Genomic DNA, 25,518 nt, shown 5'->3' with positions numbered 1-25,518 from the left:
AGACAGAATAGTCCCTGGGAGACTTTTATCTCCAATTAACCACTCTAAATTGGAATTGGCACTGTAGCTCGAAGTGGTAGACCACTAGCCTTGTGCTAGTGCCTGGGCCCTGACTTCAAGCCCCATGGTCCTACCCAAAAAAAAAAAAAAGAAAGAAAGAAAGAAAGAAAGAAAGAAAGAAAGAAAGAAAGAAAGAAAGAAAGAAAGAAAGAAGAAAGAAAGAAAGAAAGAAAGAAAGAAAGAAAGAAAGAAAGAAAGAAAGAAAGAAAGAAAGAAAGAAAGAAAAAGTAAGCAAAGAAGAATGCTGGATACATGAGGCTGGCTGGTCATACCTGCAGCATATGCAACCTTATTTAGAAATACAGAGGCAGGAATACACACAGAGACCAGCTTGAAGAATCACAGATGGTTGCTTCTAAGGAGCAGAAGGGAGAGGTGAGAAGGAAGGAGGGAGGCCTACTGAGCTGGTTATGAGGCTTTTAATATGTTGCTTTATTATACTCTCCTAAAAAAAAAAAAAAGTTAACTTTTTTTTTTGGTCCGGTTGTGGGGCCTGAACTCTGGGCCTGAGTGCTGTCCCTCAGCTCTTCAGCTCAAGGCTAGCGCTCTACCACTTGAGCCACAGCGCCACTTCTGGCTTTTTTCTTTTTGCTTATGTGGTGCTCAGGAATTGAACCCAGGGCCTCATGCATGCAAGGCAAGCACTCTACCACTGAGCCACCTTCCCAGCCCCAACTTTTTTTTTTTTTTTTTTTGGTTGTGGGGCCTGAACTCTGGGCCTGGGCATTGTACCTCAGCTCTTCAGCTCAAGGCTAGTGCTCTACCACTTGAGCCACAGCGCCACCTCCGGCTTTTTTCTTTTTGCTTATGTGGTGCTGAGGAATGGAACCCAGGGCCTCATGCATGCAAAGCAAGCGCTCTACCACTGAGCCACCTTCCCAGCCCCCCCCCAAAAAAATCTTAAAACCATGCTTATCCTTTGAAATGGCATTTCCTTTCTGGGGATTTACCCTAAAATGACACAAAGGTATGCAGCCAGAATGTTCACTTCAACATTCTTTAAAATTGGGAGAGGGGGGAGAGGAACTGACTGAAATGTCCAACTTGGAAACTGGTTATATAAATTATGATAAATATATGTGAAGGAATGCGGTAGAGATGTCAAAAGCAGAAGAGAAACAGATCTATTACCAGCGCAAAGGTATCTGTGATATATAAAGTGATTAAACAGGTTATGTGCAGTAGGCATCAAGATGATTGCATTTTTATAAAATAAATGTGACTTATGGGTTTATAAATGGGAAGGGAAGGGAAGAGACCCCATCTCTACAGCAGTACAGGGCAGGTGAGCTATGGAAGGATGCTTTGAGTTGTAAGCGTTTCATTTCCTTCCTCTTGGGGGTGCCAAGGCATTTACTTCTTCAGTGAAGCCGTGAAGCTGGAGACAGGGCTGCTGGGATGAGACCCCCCCTCCAGTGGGGTGTGGGTTAGAGTGGGGTGTTTGCTGAGCTCTTCTTTTACCCTCTCATCTGGAACCTTAAATGAAATGACCCAAATGGAGCTGTGTTTGCAGGATCCAGGGGCATTCCAGACTCCACCAGCCATCCTTGTATCTAAGCTTAAGAGGCGAAGATTTCTTTTTCTTTTTCTTTCTTCTCCTTCTTCTTCTTCCTTTTTTTTGGGGGGGGGGTCCATTGTGGGACTTGAACTCAGGGCCTGGGCATTGTCTCTGAGCTCTTTTGCTCAAGGCTAGCACTCTACCACATTGAGCCACTGCACCATTTCAGGTTTTCTGGTAGTTTATTGGAGATAAGAGTCTCATAGACTTTCCTGCCTGGGCTGGCTTTGAACAGCCATCCTTAGATTTCAGCCTCCTGAGTAGGCAGGATTTATAGGTGTGAGCCAGGAGCATCCAGCTGAGGTAAGGATTTGAACCTCCTTCCAGGTAGATGAGGATGCTCTTCCAGAGCAAGATGATTAATGCTCAGTGCTGCACTCTGCAGTCCTGGCCTGTGGTTGTGGTAGTCATGGTCTCTTTTTCTATGGCTTTGGCCAGGCACTAAGGCACCAACCCTCTCACCTCCAGGATTAAAAAGCTCTAGCACCCAGGAGCCAAGGGCAATCTACAGACAGATTGCATGGTCAGCCTGTGGCTGTAGGTTTCATTTTTGAATGACTTTAGGAGGAAAAGATGTTTCTCAAAGACCATTTTCTGAATACCCTAACTTCATATAAAATTCTATCCCAGGCTAGGTGCTGATGGTGGCTTATATCTGACATCCTTGCTAATCAGGAGGCTTGAGATCTGAGGATCATGGTTCGAAACCAGCCCCAATTGACAAATCCAAGAGACTCTTATCTCCAATGAACCACCAAAAACCAGAATTGGAGTTGTGGCTAAAATGGTAGAGTGTTAGATTTGAGCAAAATAGCTAAGGGACAGTGTCCAGGCCCTGAGTTCAAGCTCCAATACCTCCTAACCCTACATACACACAAAGCACAAAACCTTCACTGAAAAATGTAAGAAAGCTTAAAAAAAAAAAAAGCTGAAGTTATGGATCAAATGCCTAGCAAGTGGAAGGGCTTTTTAAAAAGGGAGGGGGAGGTGCTGAGGTAGCAAATTATAGGACTTGGGTCCAAGCTTTAGCACTATCTAAAGAAAGGTGATGGGGTGGGAGGGAGGCTGGGTGCTAGTGGCTCACATCTGTAACCCTAGCTACTCAGGAGACAAAGCTGAGGATCACCATTCAACCCAGCCCGGCAAGAAAGTTTGTGAGACTCTTATTTCCAATGAATCCCCAGGAAACCAGAAGTGGAGCTGTGGGTCAAAGTGGTAGAGCTAGCCTTGAGCAAAAGAGCTCAGGGACAGCGACAAGGCCCTGAGTTCAAGCCCTAGGACTGGCAAAAGAAGAAGGAGGAAGAGGAGGAGAAAGAGAGAGAAAGAGAAAGAAAGAAAGAGAGAAAGAGAGAGAGAGAAAGAAAAGAAAGAAAGAAAGAAAGAAAGAAAGAAAGAAAGAAAGAAAGAAAGAAAGAAAGAAAGAAAGAGGGCTGGGAAGGTGGCTCAGTGGTAGAGCGCTTGCCTTGCATGCATGAGGCCCTGGGTTCGATTCCTCAGCACCACATAAGCAAAAAGAAAAAAACCGGAAGTGGCGCTGTGGCTCAAGTGGTAGAGCGCTAGCCTTGAGCTGAAGAGCTGAGGGACAGTGCCCAGGCCCAGAGTTCAGGCCCCACGACCGGACCCGGAAAGAAAGAAAGAAAGAGAGAAAGAGAGAGAGAGAGACAGAGAGGGAGAGAGGGAGGGATGGAGGGAGAGAGGGAGGGAGGGAGGGAGGGAGGGAGGGAGGGAGGGAAGGGAAGGAAGGAAGGAAGGGAAGGAAAGAAAGGAGAAAAGAAAAAAAGGGGGAAGTTAGCATATCTCTGGGGATTTAGTCCCAGCAAGAGGACATAAAAGCATAGTATCATGGGCTGAGTTCTGTAGAACTGAGGAGATGGCATACAGTTGACTTGAGGAGTCTGGGGAGAAAGCCCTATGTGGAAATGAAAGAAAAGGACAGAGAAGCCGGGTCCCCAACGGCGTCACCACTAGGCCCACAGAGTTCTCTGCATCTGGGGCAGACCTTCAGGGCTGTCCCAAATATAGGCAGGAGGACAGGGCCTTTGCACCCCTATATCAGCCCATCATGGCCTTGAGCAGGTGGTATCCTGAAACTCAGGGTAATTGTTGGTGTATCTTTCTCCCCTAACATCTGTGAGAGATATTCCCAGAATCCTTTGCAGGACTTTAGCCTGAAAGAGGGCCTGGGTACCACGGAGTCCACCAACCAACATTCAGCAGGGAAGCAGCCTGCCGGAAGGGTGCCAGGTGGGGGCCCAATAAGCCTAAAGTGGGGGCCCCATAGAAGGAGGCTAAAGGTGGCTTTGTAGGCAGAGCCTTGTAGGAAGGGCTGGAGAGGCTCATGATAAAAATTCACTCACATCCCCCGCATTTATTTGAAACAGAACATTAATTCTGACTGTCATTAGAGTCCATTTCAATTTTGTAATAACATAAAAAGTTAAGAGTCTAATTTATTCATACAAATCTTGTTAGCATCCAATTTCCACATAATGTAACATATTCCTTAAAAAGCTGACAAAGCAGGAGAAATTAAAAACATTAAAAAATAATAAAAAAAAGAAGACATTCAAAGACTCTCACTATGGCAGGGTCAAAGTTGAGGAGTGGCGTGACTGGGACAATTCCAGAAGAGACTAGGAGCTTGAAACAAGAACACAAAGTTGAAACCAGGTACCATGGCTTATGTCTTTAATCTACTCAGGAGGCTCAGGTCTGAGGATAGCAGGTTGAAGCCAGCCCAGACAAGAAAGTCTGTTGAGACTCCTATTTACACTGAACCACCAAAACAGCTGCAAGTGGAGATGTGGCTCAAGTGATAGAGTGCCAGCCTTGAGCAAAAAAAAAAAACAAAAAACAACCAAATGTGCATGAATATATGGCCCTGAGTTCAAGCCCCATACAAAAAAAAAGATAAGGTTAGGAAATGGAGATTCGGGGAAACAGGTTCAAGACCAGCCTGGGTATAAAAGTTTAAGAGACTCATCATCTCAACCAGTGGGGGAAAGAAGGAGGCTGGAGATGTGACTCAAGTGGTAAGTGCTTGTCTAGCAAGGGCCAGTGTTACCAGATGCAGGTGAAGATTCCCTCTAAAAGTAGGGACTCTTCACTTAGGGTCCTTGACTTGGATCACAGAATAAGAATTTCTGGACAAGTCACCATGGTGGAGATTTATTGAGTAAGTAAGCAAGCAGGCAAGCAGGAAGGAGGAACCACATTCTAACAGGGTGTGAGAGCCACACAGCTCTTTGGCTGTCAGGGGTATCTGAATGGTAAAGGCAGGGGGTGTGACTTAAAGATAGGAAAAGGTAGGAGTTTATCTTTGCTTTCAATCACTCTTGGTGTTATTACACTTTTTAAGTTCCTAGACTTTAAAAAAAAACAAAAAACCATTCTGGTTGTTTGAGATTTTTGGAGGGGAGTATTTCTCAAAGGGAAAGGATACACCTGCCAAATAAATGTTAACTCTTGAGGTGAGAAAGGCATCTCTTAGGAAGGAATGCATCCTGTTGTTTTTCCTTGGAACATAAATAGTGGCTTCTTTTTCTTTTTCTTTTCTTTTCTTTTTTTTTTTTTCCGGTCTTGGGGCTTGAACTCTGGGCTTAGATGCTGTCCCTGAGCTGCTTTAGCTCAAGGAGAGTGCTCTACTACTTAAACCATAGTGCCACTTCTGGCTTTTTTGAGTAGTTTATAGGAGATAGAGTCTCATGGACTTTCCTACCTGGGTTGGCTCCAAACAGCGATCCTCAGATTTCAGCATCCTGAGTAGCGAGTAGCGAGTAGCTAGTGTGAGCCAGCAGCACCGGGCTGTGGCTTCTGTTTTTAACTACTTGGTTTCCCTTCACCTTGTTTTCCTTAATTTAATCCGCCTCATTTTCCCCTTAAATGACTTGGTCCCTTAATCTTAAGGGAAAGGAATGAATACCTCCTGTATTTGGTTTAAGCTTGAGTTTTCTGAAATTTTGGCAGCCGTTTACCATGCCTCATTTTCCCTAATCTAGCCTGTCTCACCAGGACCTAAAGTCAATCCCTAATACAGACAGACAGACAGACAGACAGACAGACAGACACACACACACACACACACACACACACACACACACAGCTGAAGATATGGGTTAGGTCTGGCTCCCATGTCTCACTTGGCCCCTAGCACATTCCAGAATTTTCCCACATCCACCCTTCCATAGCTTCCATAAGAGCAGCCAGCTTCTAGCACATTCCCTTCACAAATTCATCCTGGAGAGTCTGTAACTCCTCTTAATTACCAGTCTGCGGTGTTTGCATTAGGTAACTGTCACCCTGTAATTTACCCATACGCAGGCTCTAATTGTACATTAATCTTTCCTACACGCCACTCCCCTGCTTAGGATTTTGTAACAGCAGCCATTGGGATCATTTTGTTTATGCTTCCACCTAAAATAGCTGATGAATATAATTTGCACACTGACCCTCACACTCCTTCACTCCCCCCCCCACACACACACTTCTTTTCTAGGATTACCTGCTGGGTGCTCAGACTGGAAAAGAAGCTCTTGTCATCTGCAGGATGTCTTAAAATGCCACCGTTGACTGTTTCATGGCTGAAACCAATCGTTTTATTTTATATTATACATTTTGTGAGTAGTGTATGTGTGCCCGTACTGGGACTTGAACTCAGCTCCCGGTCACTAACTATCCCACAACTTTTTCATGCAAGGTTGATGTAAGGTCCATTCCTGGACGGCGAACAGACCTCGCCCAGTACCTGCGTTACCTAGGCAACTGGGACACCTGGAAGAGGTCACATCCGAATCTGCTGAGGTCACTTCTTAATCTGATGTGGCCACACCTCTCTCCTACCTGATCCCACTTCCCTTTACCTGGACACACCCTTCCCCGCCCCCTACCCTATATAAGGCCAAACCCGGGGCCAGATGGTCTCTTACTCTTTTGCCAACCGTGGAGTGCCAACCTTGCCTGGTCCCAGCAGGTCTACTGAATAAACCTACCCCTTACCTGAATACCATGTGCGTGGTGCAGTTCTTACTCGGCTACCTCTTTTTAAAAACCTAACAGTTGATGCTCTACTATTTGACCTATACTTCCACTTCTAGCTTTTTGCTTGTTCGTTGGAGAGAAGAGTCTCACAGGCTTTCCTGCCCAGGCTGGCTTCGAACCTCCTTCCTCAGATCTCAGCCTCCTGAGTAACTAGCATGACAGGTGTGTGCCACTGGTGGCCAGGGTGGCCAGCAATTATAAAGAAAAGATCAGCTCCAACAAGCAATCTGCTGGTCCCTTCCCACGGGTGTCCTGCTTTCTGGGTATCCTGCTCCTAGTCTTTCTCTAGCTCCCGCCTGCCCCAGGGGTCAGGAGAGCTGGCATTGAGGACGGAGGGCAGGGTACAAACCTAAGAAATCCACCAGCGCCAAGGTTCCAAGGTCACTTTGGAGAGCCAGGAAGGAGAAGTATAAATTACAAAGCCCCTGGATGTCTGCCAGGGCCCCAGGAAGCTACATTTAGCATATCATTCTCCTAGCAGCCAGGAGAAAGGAGGGGAAAAAAAAAAGCCTTAACTCCCTTTCTGAGGAATTTGAATGGGATTTGTTACAAGAACATTGTGATTGAAATATCACCAATTGGCTTTGCCTGACAACTCAGCAGTAGAGATCGAGAGCAATAGAGAATTGGGGGTGTCTGCTGTGGAGGGGGGGGAGGGGGAAAACTATTTGTGGGCATGGCAATTGTGATCTCTAATCCGTTGTGGGGGCTGTGAGGGAGCCCCATAAAATATTTATAAAAAGCCAGATGAAGCCTTAGCTTGGCAATGAGCATATCATAACAGATTAAAAAAAAAAAAAAAAAAAGGCCTTGACATTTGCCCAAGATCAAGTTTCTCCCTGGAGAAAACCCTTGGGGCTCCGTGCTGACAGCACTTCACACCCCACCCTTGCAACCTTCCCAGATTTCAGCCTAGGTAATTAACACTAGGATGCCAAGGGGATCCAGGGATTGAGATGAGAAAATCGAATTCAGATGCCCAAGGCCACTCACTGTCTTCTTTTGTTGAAAACATAGCCCAGTGCTTCCTTTTGTTGTCCATATATGTGAGTGTGTGTATTATACACATATAATACACACACACACACATAATACACACACATATGGGAAAAGGACATGAGTTTTGATGTTGAACACTATTCGATGGGTGAAACAAAAGCTTAGTTAATTAACTTATATTTGATGAGGCCTGTTTGTGTGTGTGTGTGTGCCAGTGCGTTGGTCCTGGGGTTTGAACTCAGGGCTTGGATGCTGTCCCAGAGCTTCCTTTGTTCAAGGTGAATGCTCTATCCCTTAAGCCACAATGCCACTTCCATGATAAGGTTTTTTTGATACCAAATTTGAGCCAAGACAAGAAAATACAGCCAGGATTCTGGACACGCGAAGTAGCCCAGGAAATAATAATAAAAGCAAAAAAATAAAATATTTGTTCCTGGGGGTCCAAGACTCACTTATAAATACTTTTGCTTTCTGGGCTGGGAAGGTGGCTCAGTGGTAGAGAGCTTGCCTCACATGCATGAGGCCCTGGGTTCAATTCCTCAGCACCACATAAACAGAAAAGGCTGGAAGTGGTGCTGTGGCTCAAGGGGTAGAGTGCTAGCCTTGAGCAAAAGCTTAGGGACCGTTCCCAGGCCCTGAGTTCAAGCCCTAGGACTGGCAAAAAAACAAAACAAAACTCTTGCTTTCTTCTTGGACACCCTGAGAAGGGCCTGTGTATTAGAAAGGGGACGGCTGGTGACTCACGCCTATCATCCTAGCCACTCAAGAGGCTGAGATATGAGGACTGAAGTCCAAAGCCAGCCTCTACAAGAAAGTTTGTGAGACTCTTATCTCTGGTTAACCACCAAAAAGCAGGAAGTGGAGCTGTGACTCAAGTGGTAAAGTACCAGCCTTGAGTGGAAAAAACTAAGGGACAGCACTCTAGGCCCTAAGTTCAAGCCCCAGAACCAGCACAAACAAACAAGGCCCTCCAAGAGACCTATTAAGAGGCGTTAGATGTCCCTTTTGGAAATGTGGGTATCCTATATCTGCTGAGGGGTTCATCACCCAGGCTGTGGGAATCTCAGGACCCACAGCAAGTCCCCCCCCCTCTGTGTGTGTGTGTGTGTGTGTGTGTGTGTGTGTGTATGTGCGTGTGTGCGTGTGTGTGTGTGTGTGTGTGTGTGTGTGTGTGTGTGTGTGTTAGTCTAGGGGCTTGAACTCAGGGTTTGGGCAATGTCCCTTAGCGTTTTCCCTTCAAGGCTGGTACTTTACTAACTTGAGCCACAGCTCCCCTTCTGGCTTTTTTGGTGGTTGATTAGAGATAAGAGTCTCCTGGACTTTGCTGCCTGGGCTGGCTTGGAACCATAATCCTCAGAGCTCAGCCTCCTGAGTAGTTAAGATGACAGGTGTAAGCCACTAGCTCCCCACTTCAGGGTGGCTTTTTTTTGGGGTCCGGTCTTGGGGCCTAAACTCTTGGCCTGGGTGCTGTCTCTCAGCTCTTCAGCTCAAGGCGAGCACTCTGCCACTTGAGCCACAGCGCTACTTCCGGCTTTTTTCTTTTTGCGTATGTGGTGCTGAGGAATCGAACCCAGGGCCTCAGGCATGCAAGGCAAGTGCTCTACCACTGAGCCACCTTCCCAGCCCCAGGGTGGCTTTTTTACAGAAAAAAAAATTCCAGCCTACAACCAGGACTGAGAGTGGAGAAACGTAAAATATTGCCCACACCCAGCACTGAAGCCCTCATATTGTTTATGAGTCCGAAGCAAGGGCGATTTAGGTGGTTTTTGATAAACACTTCATCCTCTACATCCTAAGAGAAGCGCAATACTTGTCAAGCGTGCATTTTTATGAGCCATCCCCCTATAAAACTTGCATGAAAGGTCCGTGCGTAATGTGGGTTTTGGTGGTAAATTGGCCCGATACACGGGTCAGTTGCATCAAATTAGCATCGACCCGTAAAACGTTACTGAGTGATTCCTCAAATCTGCCAAGTCTTCAAATCAATTTTGCCGAAAGCATCAGGATTATTTTTTTTCCAACTTTGATAAACCTTTCATATTAGTTATCACACAAGAGCATAAATTTCTCTAATCTGTCTTTCCACAAAAAAAAGAGGTGTTATTTTTTTTCCCAAACTGCTTTTAGCTTTTCCTTCTTTGTAGGCCCACCTACACATCATATAAACAATGTGTGCATGTCATCGATTCATTTGCTGGCATATATATATATATATATATATATATATATATATATGTATAGATAGATAGATATATAATTTATATTTTTGCTGATCTCAAGGCTTGAAAAACATCAGGGCCTGGGTCCTGTCCCTGGGCTTTTAAAAAATTTTCTTCTAAAGGTTGGTACTCTACCATAGCTCTACTTCTGGTTCTGGTTGGTTGGTTTGCTTGCTTGTTTTTGATGCTTAATTGAAGATAAGAGTCTCACAGATAAGAGTCTCCTGCTCCTGGGGCTGGGAAGGTGGCTCAGTGGTAGAGTGCTTGCCTTGCATGCATGAGGCCCTGGGTTCGATTCCTCAGCACCACATAAGCAGAAAAAGCTGGAAGTGGTGCTGTGGCTCAAGTGGTAGAGCACTAGCCTTGAGCTGAAGAGCTGAGGGACAGTGCCCAGGCCCAGAGTTCAGGCACCATGACTGGCAAAAAAAAAGTCTCCTGCTCCAGCTGGCTTCAAACAATGATCCTCAGATCTCAACCTTCTGAGTAGCTAGGATCACAGGCATGAAGCCACTGGTGCCCAGATTGTTGGTCTGTTTTAAAGCAAGTGGTATTTGGCTCATGCCACACATGACCAGTGGTCCCTGAGAAGTTGGAAAGAATTTCTGCAGGCAAGAAAATATAGCTCCCAACCCTAGCCTTTGGAGACCTGAGGTTCCAAGTTCTCCTCTTCCAGGAAGCCCTCCCAGATGCTCTCCCATAAACTTGATCATTGCTTTAGACCAGTATCACTTGGGGGTTTTCATACTGCTAGTTTGCAGAGGTGGGGCTCACACGGAGTGGTCCGGAAGGTATCAGGTGTGGGGTTCCTGTCTCAACCCAGAGGTAACCAGCCTGGGATGGAATAAAGGGGTATAGATGGTTGCCATGGCTGTCTGTTGACGTTTTAATTCCAGGATGAGGGAATAGAGAAGAGTTAAATAATAGGCATAGATTGTGCTTTCACGGCGGATGAATGGTCGTGAAATTAAATTTGCAGATAAAGCCAAACCTCAGGAGGCTCCAAATCTAAGCAGGAAGCAGCAAGATGGACTCGAGCAGGAGAAATGTAATTCACCATGCCACAGCCAAGGCAGTAAGTAATCCATGCTAAGTGACTTTTCGAGAAATGGGCATGAGAGTGGCTCCGTGGAGGGCTAGAGAGATAACGACCAGAGACAGATAGCAGTCCCTGTCACAGGCTGGGGTGGGGTGGGAGCAGCCTTCGCACAATGACAGGGGTGGGGACACGTGAAATCACAAAAGGACACCTCACTTTCAGCCTCTGCCTGGGGGATCTACAGATCTGGAAAAGGCTAAGAGAACTGTCCTAAGACATGATCTGGGCCTAGGTGTTCCCAGAAGAAAGGGCCAGAGAAAGATGTTCCTGGAAGTGAGGCCAGACACAAATGGGTGAAGAGATCCAAAGGCATCCAGCCTATTGGCTTCGGCAAGCCAGAAACTCAGCCAGACCACCCCAGTGGCTCCATCAGGGTAGAAAAGGTCTGTTCCGAGCACCGGTTCCCACAGTTTAGACAGAAGAGCTCCCATCACGCACTGGCTCAAACAGTGTAGACAAACAGTTTAACCAATGGACACGAGTGGCTTGCATCATGAATGGGGAGGCTTAGACAGTGTAGACCGCACACCTGCTTGGTGTATTGGCTCAACCCATCTAGACAGACACATTGGGAACTAAAGAAACAGGGAAGAGGGGGAGGAGAAATCCCATAAGCTTTTTGAATCCACCTTCCAATGACCTAAAAACCTCCCCTAAAGCTCCACCTCTTAAAGGTCCACCTCTTAAAAGCATGAGTCTGCTGGGGTTCACGACTGATGGTTGGTTCTCCTATGCCCCCCAGCTTGCTGATGAACATCCATGTATGTCCACATGGTGGTCCACAGACAACAGAAAGAACCCAAGATTACCAGGCTAGCCCTGAAGGGCAAAAGGAAAACCCCCTTCCCCTAGACTAAGAGCCTAGGAGTCAGAAGAAATCAGCTCTAGATAGGCCTGGGGAGGGGGGATGGTGGGGGACAAGGTATAGACCATAATTCTTAGCAGCTTCTCTTTGCTTCTCATCCCTCCCCATCCCCAACGTCTGGTCGAGCCAGGGAGCAGCTGGCTCAGGCCCAGGCAAAGCTGGGACAAGGTGACAGTGACCTGGGCTGTTGCCTGCAGCTCGGCAACGGCTCAGCTCAGGGCCCATAGCCAGCAATGTGGGCACAACAGGAAGCAGGTGACTCACAGAACTATAGCACGCCAACCCCTCCCCACCCTCCTACCCCCCACCACCCCGTCCCCCAGCTCAGGAAGACAGAGCCTGGGGGACTCTGTTAGTACATGGAGGGAAAGCTGGGGCCCGAGTGGGGCTACAGATAGACACCCACACAATCAGGAGTGAGGGAGATCTGAGCTCTCAAAGAAGGAGGGAACAAGGGACAGCCTGATTCCCACAGGCTGGAAAAAGAAAAAGAGGACTGAGTGCAAGCGACAGGCACAAGGAAGCTCTTTTCTGGGGCAGGTGCCAGCCAGCAGCTGGGTTAGGTCAACTGCATCGCAGGCGAAGGACCTTTCAGGAAGCTAAAGAGATAGGCCGCCCGGCAGACCTCTAGGATCAACTTCAGAGGATAAAGAGTATCACAGCCCAATGAATGGGCAACACAGAAGGTAAAGAGCCCAGAACACAGCAGGCTTCTTCTCCCAGGTGTGTTTTGGCTCAACTCATAGGTAAGAGCAAGAAGAAAAGAACCATAGTTCTGGCGTCTTGCACTCTGGTCCCACACCAGAGCCCTGAGCATAGATTGTCCCTTACCAAGTACCTGCACTAGAGTTACAAGGTGAATACAAAGAAAAAGACAGCCTAATGCTAGTGGCTCACACCTGTCATCCTGACTACTCAGGAGGCTGAGATCTGAGGATCAAGGCTCGAAGCTACCCTGGGGAAGTAAACTCCATGAGACTCTTATCTCCAATGAACCAGTAAAACAAAGAAAATTGCTAAAAGTGGAGGTGTGGCTCAAGTGGTAGAGCACTAAGTTTGAATGTAAAAGCTAAGGAACAGTAACCAGGCCCTGAGTTTTGTAAGGTCCGCTCCTGGATGGCGAGCAGACTCCACCCTCCTCGCAGCAAAGTCTCCACCCAGTACCTGCGTTACCTAGGCAACTGGGACACCTGGAAGAGGTCACATCTGCATCCGCTGAGGTCACATCTGAATTTGATGTGGCCACACCTTTCCCCACCCATACCCTACATAAGGGCTAGCCCAGGCCCAGACTCTCCCTCTTTTTTCTCTCTCTGTTCGTTTCTAGCTCTTGCTGCTCTTTTCTTGCTCTCTTGCTCTCTCTCTTTCCCAGCCACGTGGAGTGCCAACCTTGCCTGGTCCCATCAGGACTACTGAATAAACCTACCCCTTACCTAAATACCACGTGCGTGGTGCCATTCTTACTCGGTTACCTCTTTTTAAAAACCTAACATAAATGGTGCCGTGACTTGGATAAAGGCTTAAAGTCAGGATAGCTGGGATTTCTCTGTTTTTTTCTTCTTTTTCTTTTTTTTGTTCTTCCCTTTTTGCTCTGAGGAATACCTGCAGTTCTGACGGCCTTTTGCAAACCAGTCTGTCTGCGGCAGAATCAACGCATCGATACCATTGCTGCCTTCACATCCATGTCCACACTTCTCTACTCTGGTGAGTGAAACTACTCTACGGCTCTCTGTTGCTCAGTCTCTGTCCAGACGTGGCGCCACGCCAGAGAGCTCCTACGGCCTTTAGCTGAAAGGCGGTCACCTCTGAAGCTGAGGATGCTTGGCTTTGGGGGCTTGGCCATTTCTCTCTAGAGGGCTCTGGGGGAAGTCGGGACGCCGCTTCTGCCTGGTCAGCTCTCCTTCACTCACCAGACTGACTCTCCTACTCATTTAATGAATGGGGTGCTGCGAATCACGCCTGAGCCGTGAAACCCCTTTGAAATGTCTCCCGCGCTCCCTGGAAAGCCAGAGAGCCTCATTTTTATGCCATTCTCAGAAGTACACAGTTTTTGCTACTGCAATGGTAAATGATCAGAAGTCTGTTTACTTTCGGGCTCTCTTTGCTCTCTCTCTGCCATTCATGTCCAACTTTCCCTATCTCTCCCTTTCTCTTTTCTACAACTTTTTGGCTTGTGCCTTGAAGAGTGCGACGCAGGCTGGGTCCCAGGGACCCCCCTCTAGGTTCCCTCTCAAAGGCTAGCCAATGTAGGCTTAATCTATTCAGGCTTTCTTTGCATTCTTTCAGAAATTCGCCATCTTGAATCCGCCATCTTGGCCACGTGGTGGGTTAAGGGTTTGGCCCCATCTGACCCTTAACCTTCCACTAAGTTTACTATTCCATCTATTCTAAGGTGCCTTGCTAACAAGTTGCTGTTTTCACAGGCCCTAGTAACTGAGGCCCAACCATCTGATGTGCTTTGTTAGCAAAGATGTCTAAATGTTGTCAAAATTTTAGGTTTTGAGTTTTGCCTTTTTTGTTTTGTGTTGTGTATTCTACTACTGACTACATGGTTCTAAAATACTGGGCATATCTATGCTAAAATTTTCATCACATCTGATGAGTTTTGTCATTTCAGAATATTTGTTGGCAATTCTTGATAAGAACCAGGTAAGCTCTACTTATTCTACTTGATCTCCTTGTTGCTTTAATCGGAAATAATAAAGGGCTTTTGTGGCAAAGATTTCAGTTCAAAGCCAGCTCGGGCTAAAAAATCCCTAAGACTCCGTCTCCCAGCTAAACTCTGCAAGTGGTACTATAACTCAGTGTGGTAGAGTGCTAGCCTTGAGCAGAAGTGCTCAGGGACAGTGCCCAGGCCTTGAGTTCAAACCTCCTTAAATACTAGTGGTACTATAACTCAAAGTGGTTCAGTGCTAGCCTTGAGCGGAAGTGCTCAGGGACAGTGCCCAGGCCTTGAGTTCAAACCTCCTTGAATACTAGTGGTACTATAACTCAAAGTGGTTCAGTGCTAGCCTTGAGCGGAAGCGCTCAGGGACAGTGCCCAGGCCTTGAGTTCAAATCTTGAATACCAACTGGGACAAGCCATCCCTGCAACGAGCACCTAGACTCAGCCAGTCTAGGGAACAAGGGAACGTGGAAGGGAGTAAGAGAAGATGTCACATCAGCTACTTTGTGCCTGCCCTTTCAAAATTAACCTGAGCCGGGAGGTCAGTAGGAGTAAGAAGCCTACCCAGCCAATGTCTATACCTGTCTACCTATTAACTGAACAGGAATTTATATTCTTGCCTTTGTCACCTGACTTCTCTACCTAGTCGCCAGATGTCAGAAGTAACTAGGGACATTTCTACCAACATTTTCAGCCCCAAGTCCTTCCTCTTGCCATTTATTTGCTCTCTAGTATTTTTTTTTCCAGCCCCTCAATGCTCATGAGACTTCTCCAGATTTCATCCAAGGACTCACGCAACCAAGGGACAGCTGCTGTTCACTGCCTTCTCTGGGAGGAGACCAAATTCCAGCCTTTTACCCCTATTGTCGACGCCCCTTGTCAGCAGGAAGTAGCCAGAGAGAATCCTCGCCCTATTTCATGATTATTAAAAGGCTGGAATGTAAGGTCCGCTCCTGGATGGCGAGCAGACTCCACCCTCCTCGCAGCAAAGTCTCCACCCAGTACCTGCGTTACCTAGGCAACTGGGACACCTGGAAGAGGTCACATCTGCATCTGCTGAGGTCACATCTGAATTTGATGTGGCCACACCTTTCCCCACCCATACCCTACATAAGGGCTAGCCCAGGCCCAGACTCTCCCTCTTTTTTCTCTCTGTTTGTTTCTAGCTCTTGCTGCTCTTTTCTTGCTCTCTTGCTCTCTCTCTTTCCCAGCCACGTGGAGTGCCAACCTTGCCTGGTCCCAGCAGGTCTACCCCTTACCTGAATACCACGTGAGTGCTTCTGTTCTTACCCCTCTCTGCTCTTTTCTCTCTCTTTCCTCTCTTCCCAGCTCTCTCTCATTCCCAGGCCTTTCCCAGCCGCGTGGAGTGCCAACCTTGCCTGGTCCCAGCAGGTCTACTGAATAAACCCCTTACCTGAATACCACGTGCGTGGTGCAGTTTCAGTTCTTACTCGGTCACCTCTTTTTAAAAACCTAACAAGTTTGAGCCCCAGTACAGGTATGAGCCACCTGATGCTTGGGTCAATGTTAACAGTTTGATTTCATTCAAATAAATGTCATTCACCCGAGCCCGATTCTGGCCACGGTTTGGCAGAAAAAGGGGCCAGTGCCTTCAATCTTGAGTCCCAATAAACTTCCATTTCCCAGACATGAATGATCTTCCGGAAGGAAAAGAATAGAGGTGCAAATCTCAGCCTGCCAGCTCCAGAAGGTAGCTCCATCTTGCCACTCCAGCCCCAGACTTACACATAATCACTTTGCAACTTCCCAAAAGCCAGCTTTTATTAATTTTAATTTTTTGGGGGGGTCCGATCGTGGGGCCTGAACTCTGGGCTTGGGCGCTGTCCCTTAGCTCCTCAGCTCAAGGCTAGCGCTCTACCACTTGAGCCACAGCGCCACTTCCGGCTTTTTCTTTTTGCTTATGTGGTGCTGAGGAATTGAACCCAGGGCCTCAGGCATGCAAGGCAAGTGCTCTACTACTGAGCCACCTTCCCAGCCCCAAAGATAGCTTTTATTTTATGCCAGTCCTAGGGCTTGAACTTAGGGCCTGGGTGCTGTCCTTGAGCTTCTTTTTGCTCAAGGCTAGTGCTCTACCACTTTGAGCCGCAACATCACTTCTGGGTTTTTCTGAGCACTTAATTGTAGATAAGAGTCGTACCGACTTTTCTGACCAGGCTGGCCTCAAACCATGATCCTCAGATCTCAACCTCCGGAGTAGATAGCATGACAGGCATGAGCCACCAGCGCCCAGCTCCAAAAGATAGCTTTGAAGGTAGGACTAAGGCTATTCCGGGGATACCAGCTTTCTCAGTCTACCTGTAGCCTCCTTGGTTGTCTTCTGAATTTCCAAGTCTTACAGTTGCAGCCTAGACTATCAGATCACAAATGACAGGTAGTTTGTGCACAGGGTAAAAGTCATCATTTTGTTTTTCTTCCCCAAGACCAATTTGTAAGTCTCATCTTCTACCACGGTGATTTACTGACCAGAGGGTCACACATCTGTCAGCTGATAAGATATGAGTAGCTATTTCCCATATATTCCGCCATCTGAGCTAACACAGCTGTTTCTGGCTTATCCAAGCCTTCAGTCTCCTGGGTCTCTGGATAGTCTTCAGGAGAAATCCTCTCCTAGGACTCAGATGCTCAGGAATCAGAGAAATTCTGACAGTCATTCTAAAGACCACACCAAGGAGATGTCCCCCGCAGGTTCTCCTCCTCCAGAAAACTTCCTGAGGTTTTAAGAACTAATGTTACAGCACTGGTGTCTTATGCCTGTCATCTTAGCTACTCAGGAGGCTGAGATCTGAGAATCGTGGCTCAAGGCCAGCCTAGGCAGGAAAGTGCATGTGACTCTTATCACCAATGAACCACTAGAAAACTGGAAGGGAAGCTATGGCTCAAAGTGGTAGAGTGCTAGTCTTGAGCAAAAGAACTCAGGGATAGTACCCAGGCCCTGAGTTTAAGCCCCATGACCGATTAAAAAAAAAAACAACCAATGTCATCTAGTCATCTACATACCATCCTCTTTTTATTTTTAGTGTGTGTGTGTGTGTGTGTGTGTGTGTGTGTGTGTGTGTGTGTGTGTGTGTGTGTGTGTGTGTGTGTGTGTGTGTGTGTGTGTGTGTGTGTACTGGAGTTTGAACTCAGGGCCAGGGTACTCTCTCTTAGCTTCTTTACTCCAGGCTGGCACTTGACCACTTGAGCAACAGCTCCCCTTCTGGCTTTTTGTTGGTTCATTAGAGATAAGTCTCATGGACCTTCCTGACCCCACTGGCTTCAGGCCATGATCTATAGATCTCAGCCTCCTGAGTAGCTAGAATGACAGATGTGTGTCTCCAGTACCCAGCTACCATCCTTAAAGCTTTTTATTTTATTTATTTATTTATTTTTGGCTGTTCCTCAGCAGGGTTACCTTGACCGTCTTAGGCCAACTCTAGAGAAATCTCCTTGTCTGTTTTCTGTGTGTTGGTTGCCAGTCCTGTGGTTTGGACTTAGGGCCTGGCAATGTCCCTAAGATTCTTTTGCTCAAGGTTAGAGCTCTACTACTTGAGCCACAGCTCCACTTCTGGGTTTTTGTTTTGTTTTGTTTTGTTTTGGCAGTTTATTGGAGATGAGAATCTCACAGACTTTCCAGCCTGGACTGCTTTCAAAACCTGATCCTTAGATCTTAGCCACCTGAGTAGCTAGGATGACAAGCGTGAGCCACCAGCGCCTGGCTAAACCTCCTCCTATAACTCATTATCTTCTAATCAGCCCAAAGTTTGCTCACTTGTTTCTCAGCAAGGACTGACTTTGCTTGGCATGTTTGCTCATTTCCTATCCATACATTCCCCTGTTTTCTGACTTTGTCTCCAGCAATGGCCATGAATTGGATAAATCGAGATTTTTTCTAAGCTGGGAGTCATACAGTACAGCTAAGATGGCGGTCCTCAGACTATAGGCCAGAACCCCTTCCCAACCCACACCCCCCCCCCCCACAAGCACTCAGGCAGGCTTGGTCCATCAGACACATCAGTAAACAATAAAAAGCTCCAAGCATCCATCTTCTCTTCCATCAGCAAAATCACAAAAAGCCCATCTAGACCTCCAGTGGCTAGTTCAACTCAGAGTACGCAAGTTCAGTAGCATTCTTCATGCACCATGTGTTCAGCCACAGAAATCCGACTTTCCTCCTTCCAAATGAATGGAAGGCAAAATTCTGAGATGAGCCTTCCAGGCACACTTACCCAACAACCATACAGACAAAAGAAAAAGCCCCAAACCCAAAACTTCCCTAACTTTCCCACACTTAGGAACTTACATCAGCAGAGATTTGAATAAATGTTTTAAAAAATGGAATTCCCTTGATACGCTGTAATCAGTAAACGTTCATTATGGAAACACAGCTAATATGCATGAAATTTCCCCAGTGATATTCCAGCTACAAGATTAAAAAAAAAAAAGACATCTCACACAGCAAGCAGAGTGACAAAGCACCCTCCTCCAGTCACTAGCCCATGCCTGGCAAGGCCAGGCAAGGCCAAACCTGAGGTCAGACAAGCCGGCTCTCTATTCCTGACTGGGAGCCAGGGAAAAGTAGATCTCATCTCTCTCTCTCTTTTCTTTTTGTCCACTTAGACAACTTATAAATGACTCCTCCCTTCTTCAATGCTGATGGATGCCTTTGTATAAATAATTCATACTTGACCTTGCTTTAAGAAAGCTTTCTCTATTTAATTTGGGATCTTTTTTTTTTTTTTAATCGATACCTAGGGAACGTAACTCACGCTTGCACAGTCTGATTCTGGGTGAATAAATAAGTTGTGTGTTTCTTGCGTTCTAGGGCCACTGGGGCAGCAGATGGAGGAGGGGTCTCAGACAGAGATTTTCTGTGTTCAAATGCTGTAAGATTACCAGTCATGGTGTTATTGCTCAGTCTCTTTGCTGTCTGTGTGTTAGCATTTCTGTGAATAAATCCACTGAGCGTGCTCATACACCACCCAAAGGTCCCAGCCACAGGTGGTAGAATGTGTGTGTGTGTGTGTGTGTGTGTGTGTGTGTGTGTGTGTGTGTGTGTGTGTTGGTACAGGGGATTGACCTCAGGGCCTGGGCACTGTCCCTTAGCTTTTTTCACTCAAGGCTGGTGCTCTATCACTTGAGCCACACTTTTACTTCTGGGTGGTCAGTTGGAGAAAAGAATCCCAGAAACTTTCCTGCCCCAGGGTGGCTTTGAATGGAGATTCTCCTACCTCAGCCTTCTGAGTAGCATGACCATTGTGGCTCCTTCCTGTGGCTGATCTATCTTCCTTACCTTTGAGATAGGGACTGGGTAAGGGCAGTCCATGGTAGGTTGGGGAATTTCCAAACCGGTTTTGCTACTTCTACAACAGAGATTTACTCAGCCTTGGGCATTGACAAGTCAATTCCACACGCGCAAGTTAAGGGTCAAGGTAAAATCAGAAGTGAGCCCAAAGCAAAGCAGACTTGGAAGTGTGGGCCATGAACATCCAGGGAAATGAAGAAAAGGTTAACCTGTCACTTATTCTTCTGCCCCAGATCCAATCCACTCTGAGCTGTGTGTGTGTACATATGCACATATGCATGCACATCAGTCCTGGGATTTGAACTCATGGCCTAGGAGCTGTCCCTTTGCTTTTGTGCTCAAAGCTGGAGCTCTATCATTCAAGCCCTGAATCTACTTCTAGCTTTTGTCTCTTTTCTTTTCCTTTCCTTTCCTTCCTTTCTTTTCTTTCTTCCTCCCTTCCTCCCTTTCTTTTCTTTCTACCTTCCTTCCTTCCTTTCTTTCTTCCTCGGCCTCTCTCCCTCTCTCTCTCTCTCTTTCTCTCTTTCTTTTTCCCTTCCTTCCTTCCTTCCTTCCTTCCTTCCTTCCTTTCTCCCTCCCTCCCTCCCTTCCTTTCTTCCTTCCTCTTTTTTTTTTTTTTTTTTTGTGGTTCATTGGATATGAGTCTTGTAGACTTTCCTGCCCTGGTTGGCTTCGAACTGTGATCTTCAGGTCTCAGCCTCCCTGAGTAGCTAGGATGACAAGTGTGAGCTGCCAGCGCCCAACTTTCCACCATCTATTCAACGTCTTTTCTGCTGCAGAATCACAGAGCCCGGGAAACCTGTTCCCCTTTACGGAATCAGCCACACTGGACGATCTGCAGGAAGGAGGCTTCAGGGACTGGAGGTGGGGGGCGGGGGGCGGTAAATTCCTGGCTTGGACCCTGCTTCTCCAACAGGGCGGCTGCTGGTCCGTACACAAGCAGTGCCCACACCCCACGGTGCTGAACCCGGAGGTACCAGGGCCTGGACACAAGAGCCACCACGAAAGTTAGGGGCAACGCTGGTCCTGTGCGGGTGAAGGTAAAGGGGTCACTTCGGTACTAACCCGGAAAGGCCCCCCTTCCCCCGGCCGGGAGGACCACCATCAGAGCCAGCTGGGTCCCGCGACAAAGTGGATTTTGTTACCTCCCTACCCCCATTCGCCCCCATTCCGCGGGCGCGCGCGGGCGCACACGCCTCCCGTCCCTGCTGGCCCGGGCTGCGCACAGCCTCCCGGATGCCCCGGGGGAGTCGCGAGGTGGAGAGGCGCCTCGGCCGGCGCCCGGGGATCCGCCGCGAACTTCGGCTCAGCCGGCCACTACCGCGCCGCCGCCGCCGCCTGCCCCCCAAGTGTCAGGTCGGAGCGCGCCGGGAAAACCCTGGAATCCCGGGCCTCACCCCAGCCCGGTGGCCTGGGGGTGCCCGACGCTGCCCTGACCCGCCCCCACCCCTACCCCACCCTCACCCCCAGCCCCGCGCGCCCCAACACCCAGGTCCTGGGCGAGCGCCAGCCCACTGGGGGCGGGGGGCGAAGGCCACGAGTTCACGGGTGAAACCCAAGAAACACCCGAAGTCTGATGAAAGTTCCCGCTCGTGAGGCGGGCTCCCCGAAGTGTGGTCACAGCTCAACACCCCACACCTTCACAGACACACCCCGAACCACCCCCCCCCACAACACCCCAGGCTTTTAAACTCCAACCCACGTCGAGAGGGCGCCGGGTGGGCGCGCAGTGCGGTTCCGGGCTGGAGGGAACCGGGGCGGGGTCGGGGCGCGGAGGCCACTTACCGGGCGCGGCCGGTGTTCCTCCAGATTTGGGGGTGTGCGGTGTGGGGAAAGGGGGGGAGTCCTCCAGTCTCCGACGTGGACCTCGGCGGGGAGAATCTCCGTCTCCAAACTCCAGGGCCCGGCGTCTTCCCTTCGATCGGTGCCACAATCCCAAGCGATCGGTTGGGGGCTCGGAGCGCACGCAGGGCGGCGGTGATGCTGGTGTGGCGGTGCGGGTCTGTACGGTTGGGGTGCGGTGCGTGCTTCCTCCCCGATCTCTCTCCCCAATCGGTTCCCTCGTCCTCCGCTACCTGGTCCGGGTCTCCTTCCTTCCCCCGCAGTGCCACCCGGATCCGGGCCGGCTCCCAGCGAAGTGCGAGCAGAGCCTCCGGCGAGGCTGGAAATAGCGCCGCGCCCGCCCGGCGCCCCGCCCCGTCCTCCCCCCCCCTCCCCAACCCCGGCCTGTCCCCACCCCCCCACCCCCCCACCCCGGGCCCGGGCCCCGCCCCACGGTGCGGGGAGGGGGGAGTGGCGGCGGTGGCAGCGGTGTCCCCGGCGGGAGGAGGAGGGTGGGGGGGAATCTCCTGCGCGATCGCTCAGCCCTCCCCGGGAGTTCACGGACACCGCACCCACGCGCGCTCTGCGGCTCCCCGCAGCCCCCTTACTTAACTCCTCCCAAGGAGCCGCCGCTGGGCGCGGTCCGGCGGATGCAGGGGTGAGGGAGGGCGGGTGGGGAAGGGGGGGACTGCGATGGTTGTCTCCAGGATCCCTCGGGTACTGGGCGCTGCACTCGTGTGAACTGCTTTGGCTCCATTCACACCCCGCAGCCAGAGAGCTGATGGTGTTTGTCTGAGTGATGCCAAGTGAGCACCGGGCTCTGACCTGGCACCGCCGCCGCTGGGGAGGCCCCGGTCGCAGCTGGGTAACCGGGTGGCTGTGTGTAATCCGAATCCGTGCGCGCGGGATACGGAGGGTGGGAGGCACGGGGCTTTGGAGAGCACTGAGAGGCTGGCCCCTGCATCTGTCTTCTTGTGGAATAGGATCGAGGCCTTGTAACTTGTCTCCCTCCATCTCCAGATTCCTGGGTCTCTTGACTCTTTGAACGGTGTTCAATGAACCATCCAAGTTTTCCTTTGAGGGATTCTTCATCTGCTCTGCCGGCCACCCCCCATCCCCACCCCCATCCCTCTGGGTCATAGGGCTTGAACCCAGGGCCCAGGCACTGTCCTTGATCTCTTTCACTCAAGCCTAGTGCTTTACTACTTTGAGCCACAGCTCCACTTCTGATTCTCTGGTAGTTTATTGGAGAAAGAGTCTCATAGACTTTCCTGCCTGAGCTGGCTTTGAACTGCAATCCTCAGATTTTACCCTCCTGAGCAGCTAGGATCACAGGAATAAGCCACCAGTGCCCAGCTCTTTTTTTCCTTTTCTTCTTCCTCCTCCTCCTCCTCCCCCTCCCCCTCCCCCTTCTCCCCCTCCTCCTCCTTCTCCTCCTCCTCCTCCCCCTCCCCCTTCTCCTCCTCCTTTTCCCCCTCCCTTTCCCCCTCCTCCTTCTCCCTTTTGTACCAGTCCAGGGGTTTGAATTCAGGGTGTCTTCTTTTGTTCAAGACTGGAGCTCTACCACTTGAGCCACAATTCCACTTCTGGCTTTTTTGGTGGTACATGGGAGATAAGAGTCTCCCAGACTTGCTTGCCTGGGCTGGCTTCCAACGGTGAACCTCAGATCTCAGCCTCTTGAGTAGCTAGGACTTACAGGTGTGAGCCACCAGCTTGCTTTTGAAATTCTTCTTTAAAGTCCCTGTCCTACCACCAGCCTGAAAGCTGGACCTGTCAAATTCTTCCCCATAGACAAGCAGTGGGGGTGCAGCTGGTCCACAGCCACAAAGCATGAGAGCAGAGCAGGAATAGAAACCCTGGGCTGTGGATTTTAGTCCTTGCTCTTGGTGAAAATCAGTAGCCTCAGCTTCGGGGGAAGAGGGGAGCTGTATAAATCATTCTCCTCTTCGCCTTGAAGGCACATGTAGAAAATTTCAAAACCCTGCAGATACTGGGGCTTGAATTTATGGCCTGGGCTTTGTCCTTTAGCTTTTTCACTCAAGGCTGGCATTCTACCACTGGAGCCATGCTTCTACTTCTGACTCTTTTTAGTGGCTAATTGGAGGTAAGAGTTTCATGGACTTTTCCTTCCCAGGTTGGCTTCCAACCTGAATCCTCAGATCTCAGCCTCTCTGACAAACTAGGATTATAGTTGTGAGCCACCAGCATCCAGAGGTTTAGGATAACAAGTTGAAGGTTCTTTCTGATTGTAACTGATGGTTGGCCTGACTCCAGGGAGCTGACTCAAATGAGAGAGGGAGTTGGGGACCAAAATGGACCTATGGCTCTTGAGTGACCAACAAGGGATTGGGGAGGGCATCCTAGCAGGGAGCAGAGCTACTCCTGGGGATAGCCAAGGAACCCCTAGCAATTTGGCCTGGGAGAGGGGCTCCTTAATGCCCCCAGGTAAGCTCAGAGCAAATCAAAACATGCCAAGCTTACGATGATCTCTTTTTAGTCTTTATTCTTGCAACAACAAAGTTAGATTTCCATTTGAGGGATGAGGAAAAGTACCAACAAATTGTTGGAATGGACACATCAGGTTCCAAAGTGGAGCAGCTTCCATGCTGAACATTTCCTCTTCAGCTCTGAGCTCAGACCCCAGGCAGCTCAGGCCAGTGTTGTGATCTAACTCTACCTATCCAGTCACACTTACAATGGAGACAGAGTAAGTACGATATTGAAATCACTTGGATCTATAATCCTAGCTACTCTGGAGGCTGAGATCTGAAGATCATTGTTTGAAGCCAGCCTGGGCAGAAAAGTCCATGAAACTCTCATCTCCAATGAACCAACAAAAACTAGAAGTGGAGTTGTAGCCCAAGTGATAGAGAGCTCACCTTGAACAAAAAGCTAAGGGACAATGCCAAGGCCCTGAGTTCAAACTCCAGGCCTGGTTGGGGCAGCAGGGAGGGAGGGGAAGAAGAATTAAAAGGTAGGGAGGAAAGAGCCCAGTGTCCTCAGTGGCTCACACCTATAATCCTAGCTACTCAAGAGGCTGAGATCTGAGGATCAGCATTGAAAGCCAGCTTGGGCAGGAAAGTCCACAAGACTCTTATCTCCAATAAAACACCAGAAAACTGGAAGTGGCGTTGTGGCTCAAGTCGTAGAGCTCTAGCCTTTAGCTGAAGAGCTGAGGGACAGCACCTGGGCCCAGAGTTCAAGTTCCACAACCAACCAAAAAAGGGTAGGAAGGAAAGTTTCAAAGCAGACAGAACAAGTTTATTTGAAAGCAAAAGGAAAATAAAGGAACAAACTCTTCATAGAGAGAGGCCGTAGAGCTGGGAGTTCAAGGAAATCCTCTGGGAGGGTGGTTAGTATAATAATGGGCTCCTCCAATATGTCCTGGCCTGGGCTTCATTCTGACTGTTTGATGGCTTGTGATTGAGTGGGCATCCAGAGCATTATGGAAAGAAGGAACATTTGCATGGGAACCCAAGGCATTATGGGCATAAGAAGCATTTGAGTGGGAACCCAGGACATTATGAACTGGAAATATCATAGGAAAAAATAAAAATCAAGATCGTCTTCCATTGTGTTTAGAAATCCATTGGCAAGATGAATCTTGTACCTTGGAGCTGGTGGTTCAGGTCTATAATCCTAGCTACTCAAGAGGCTGGGAACCTAGGGAATTTTGGGAAGAAAGGTCATGATGGGCCATGTGTAACATCTGCCATTTTTGTTGGTGGTGGTGGTCCTGGGGCTTGAACTCAGGAACTCTCAGGGCGCCGTCCTTGAGCTTTCGTGGTCAAGACTAGCGCTCTACCACTTTGAGCCACAGCTCCACTTCTGGTTCACTGGAGTTAAGAGTCTCATGAACTTTCCTACTTGGGCTGGCTTTGAACCAGGGTCCTTAG

At 48.8% G+C, this 25,518-nt stretch overlaps 1 protein-coding gene across 1 annotated transcript in view; it reads right to left on the bottom strand.

Annotated features, from left to right (window-relative positions):
• Chst8 (carbohydrate sulfotransferase 8) overlaps positions 1–21,919 on the bottom strand; it is a 99,043-nt gene extending 77,124 nt beyond the window's left edge. Inside the window, exon 1 of the mRNA XM_069999043.1 lies at positions 21,587–21,919. The gene's annotated coding sequence lies outside the window, so the exon portion shown is untranslated. The remainder of the gene's footprint in view (positions 1–21,586) is intronic.
• Between the last annotated feature and the right edge of the window lie 3,599 nt (positions 21,920–25,518).

The sequence above is a fragment of the Dipodomys merriami genome, unplaced genomic scaffold (assembly GCF_024711535.1).
Source record: "Dipodomys merriami isolate MVZ:Mamm:240054 unplaced genomic scaffold, mDipMer1.0.p SCAF_52, whole genome shotgun sequence".
Classification (NCBI taxonomy): domain Eukaryota; kingdom Metazoa; phylum Chordata; class Mammalia; order Rodentia; family Heteromyidae; genus Dipodomys; species Dipodomys merriami.
Note: the sequence above shows the minus strand (reverse complement) of the source record. Positions and strands in the feature narration are given on the sequence as shown.